Source organism: Lucilia cuprina, chromosome 6 (genome assembly GCF_022045245.1).
Source record: "Lucilia cuprina isolate Lc7/37 chromosome 6, ASM2204524v1, whole genome shotgun sequence".
Classification (NCBI taxonomy): Eukaryota; Metazoa; Arthropoda; class Insecta; order Diptera; family Calliphoridae; genus Lucilia; species Lucilia cuprina.
This window is the reverse complement of record NC_060954.1, coordinates 29494976-29499634: the sequence shown is the minus strand read 5'-3', so window position 1 is coordinate 29499634 and position 4659 is coordinate 29494976.

Below are 4659 nucleotides of genomic sequence, written 5' to 3'. Positions count from 1 at the left end.
ACATTCCCAAAATGACTTCTATAGAAGAAAAAACTAAGTTCATCTCTATGTGTTCCAACATCATCAGAGAAAATTTCGATGGTAATCCCCTTAGTCTAAATTCTTTCATTGATAAAATAAATTTAATTGAAGAGCTTACAGTACCAGATTTGTCAAATTGCCTTATTTCTTTTATAAAATCTAAACTAGATGGAAAAGCAAGAGAAATTTTGCCAGAGAACATAACAAGTATTGACCAAATCAAAAACACACTTAAAAATAGGATCAGACCCGATAATTCCAAAGTTGTTGCCGGTAGAATTGCGGCATTACAAGTAAAGAACAATAATTATACAGATTTTTCAAAAAATATAGAAGATTTAGCAGATGCGTTGCAACGTTCCCTTGTAATAGAAGGCATAACGACAGAAAAGGCTCAGGAAATGGTAATAGAACAGACAGTCTCAATATGTAGGAATAATGCTAAGTCGGATATGGTTAAAGCTATTCTAGCATCTACGGTTTTTAAAGAACCAAAAGATGTAGTTGCGAAGCTAATTATCGAGGAATCTACAAATCAAAAAGAATACCAGGTTTTAGCAATAGGTCATAGGAACACAAAGTCATTTATTCGAAGCAATCAAAATAATACTTACAATAAAAATAATGGTTATCGTGGTCAGAATAATTCATATGGTCGGAATAAGGCGTATCGTGGTCAAAATAATTCTCATTATAATCGGAATAATTCATATTATAATCAGAATAATAACAATAATTTAAATAAATACAACAATTTTCGAGGACGAAACTTTAATAATCGTGGTAAATATCATAACAATTCAGGTAATCAGGGAGCTTTTGTGCGGACTTTAAACGCGCAGGCCCCTCAGCACGAGGTGTTGAGGGAGGAGGAAGGTCAAATGTAATTAATAAAAATACTTTAACTGTACCAAATTTAATCAATAATCATAACACTAGATCGATATATAGTTTTAATGTAAATTATTCAGATTTCATAAGTTTAAATTGCTTTGCTTCATATAAAACTAATTCATTTTTAGTCGATTCACAAGCCGACATCTCGGTTCTCAAATTGTCTTGCTTAAAATCAAATGTAAAAGTAAATGAACAAAATACTATTAACATTGTTGGTATAACTACAAATACTACAAAATCGTTAGGTACAATTAACACAAAATTAGTTATTTCCAATAAAACAATACCTCAAGTCTTTCATATCGTATCTGATAATTTTAATATTCCCTCTGATGGTATATTGGGAAAAGACTTTTTGAAGAATAATAGATGTAAAATTGATTATAGCTCGATGACAATTTCATTTTATGTTCCTCGGACAAACAAAAGAATAATTATTCCAATTTTTCACGGTACTAATAAGAATTTATTTGTCGTTCCGCCAAGATGCGAAGTTTTTAGAGAATTCCATTTGAAAAACCTAACTGAACCAGTTTTTGTCGATTGCCAAGAAGTTTGCAATGGTGTATTTGTTAGTAAAAGTATAGTAAATTCCGAAAATCCCATTCTACGCATACTGAATACAACAGACGAAGTTAAATTTATAAACAATTGCAATATAAAGACCGAAAAGCTTTCCAAATACCACATTTATTCAATTAATAAGACATTTCCTTGTAACGAACGTGTTAAAAACTTGGAAACTGTTTTAAATTATAAAATGCCAAGTTATATAAAGGAGGATTTAATGCCAATATGCAGGGAATATGCAGACATTTTCACTTTGAAAGAAGATAAGATGACCATAAATAATTTTTATGAACAAAAATTAAGGCTAAAGGATAGGGAACCAGTGTATATCAAAAATTATCGTCTTCCATACACTCAGAGAAATGAAATAAAGCGACAAGTTACAAATCTTTTAAATAATGACCTAATAGAAACAAGCACATCAAACTATAATAGTCCATTGATCTTAGTACCAAAAAAGAGTCCAAATGATAGCAAATCGTATAGAATGTGTGTAGATTTTAGAGCTATTAATAAAAAGCTAATTGCTGATAAATTTCCTTTGCCAAGGATTGACGACATACTCGACAATCTTGGTCGAGCAAAACACTTTTCTATTATAGACTTATTTTCCGGTTTTCATCAAATTCCGCTTCATGAAGACTCAAGAGATTTAACATCATTCAGTACAGATCAAGGTGCATTTCGATGGAAGGTTTTACCTTTTGGACTAAATGTAGCTCCAAATTCGTTTTCTAGGATGATGTCAATAGCATTTTCTGGTCTTGAACCTAATAAAGCGTTCTTATACATTGACGATATAATTGTAATAGGCTGTAGTAAACAACATCATTTAAAAAACTTAACTAATGTATTTGACATTCTAAGAAAATATAATTTAAAAATTAACCCCTACAAATGTAACTTCTTTAAACCCGAAGTGACATTTCTAGGTCATAGATGTACTTCAAAAGGACTTTTACCTGATAATAATAAAATAGTGGCTATACAAAAGTACACAGTTCCGTCCGATAAAGAGGCCGTTAAACGTTTTGTTGCGTTTGCAAATTATTATCGAAGGTTTATACCAAATTTTGCGTCAATTGCAAGTCCATTAAATAATATAACTAGAAAAAAAGTTAACTTCGTATGGGATGAAAAATGTCAGGAATCATTTGAGAAGATTAAATCAGAATTAATTTCACCAAGAATTTTACAATACCCAGATTTTACAAAGGAATTTTTAATAACTGTCGATGCTTCCAAAGTTGGTTGTGGAGCAATACTAAGTCAAAATTTTTCAGGTCATGATTTACCAATATATTATGCATCTAAGGCATTTAATCGAGCCGAGCAAAAGAAACCTACCATAGAACAAGAACTTTTAGCAATATACTTTGCAATAAATCAGTTTAGGCCATATGTTTATGGAACAAAATTTATAGTTAGATCGGACCATAGGCCATTAGTATATCTCTTTAATATGAAGGATCCATCATCTAAACTTACAAATATAAGACTTAAACTTTCAGAATATAACTTTTCTATTGAACACATAAAGGGCAAAAATAACGTCGGAGCTGATGCCTTATCTCGTATTTCGGTTGACGAGCTGAAAAATAATACAGATAAAAGCATTTTAGCAGTGACAACTCGCGCGATGTCCAAAAAACCTGACGTAAAGAAAGTAGAACCTAATGATGATAAAATTGTTAATCTGAAGGTATATGATAAAGTTTCATATGAATTTGATAAAAGAGTAGCTAAGATAAAATCAGAAATTTTTTATAAAAATGAGGATGTAACGAATATTAAAATTAGAATGTATAACAGATTTAAATGTATTGTAAATGTTAGTTTTGTTAACGAAACATCAAACTTCGGTGAGATGCTTTTGAGGCTTCAAAAAAGTGCCAACAATAATAATATTTACATTGCAGAATGGACAAAAACCGATCCATTTTTTTCAATATGCTCTATTCAAGATTTTAAAACCCATGGTAATAAAGTATTAACCTCACTTGAGATTAGATTAGTCGATCCAATCGAAATGATAAAAGACAAAAAGACAAAGGAAAAACTTTTAAAAATGTATCACTGTGATCCAATTGTAGGAGGACATTGTGGTCGTAAAAGATTATATGCAAAGCTTAGAACAAAATACTATTGGAAAAACATGACAAAAGATATTGCTTCATTCGTTAGGAAATGTGAAAAATGTAATTTAAATAAGGTTAAAATTGGAACAAAAGAACAACTTACGTTAACACCGACTCCTGTGAAACCGTTTGATATAGTAGTATTGGATACAATTGGTCCATTACCTACTTCTAAATATGATAATAAATATGCTTTAACTTTAATTTGCGATTTTACAAAATATCTTGTTAGTATACCCATACCTGACAAAAGTGCAAAAACGATAGCTCAAGCAATTTTTGAAAATTTTATCTTAATATATGGAAGAATGAAAACTATAAAATCAGATCTGGGAACTGAATTCAAGAACGAAATATTTAGTGAATTATGTAAACTCTTAGACATTGAATTAAATTTTTCAACGGCATATCACCATCAAACAGTGGGAACCGTAGAACGAAACCATCGTGTATTTAATGAATATTTAAGAGCATATATTAGCGAAAGCCATTCAGACTGGGATACTTATTTAAAGTATTTCACATTCTTTCATAATACGACTTCAAGTTGCGTATTTGACAATAAATATACTCCGTATGAGTTAGTTTTTGGGAAAAATGTTATTATGCCAAAAGATTTAAACCTAGAAAAAATTGATCCCATATATAATGCAGAAAATTATATACAAGAGGTAAAATACCGTTTACAAAAATCCCACAATTTGATAAAAACACTTATAGATAAACACAAACAAAGAAATAAAAAATTATATGATAAAAATGCTAAGGCAATTAATTTGAACATAAATGACAAAGTATTTGTAAAAAAAGAACCCTATGATAAATTTGGAAATATTTACGAAGGTCCATATATTGTAAAACAGATAAATGGTGTAAATGTAACTATACACAGTAAATCTTTAAAGAAATATAAGATAATTCATAAAGATCGACTTAGAATAGCTAATTAAAGCTATCACAAAGGTAAATATTTAAAACTCTTTTTATTTTTGTAAATGTAAAGTTTTTGTTCTGTAAATTTGAAAAATTATAA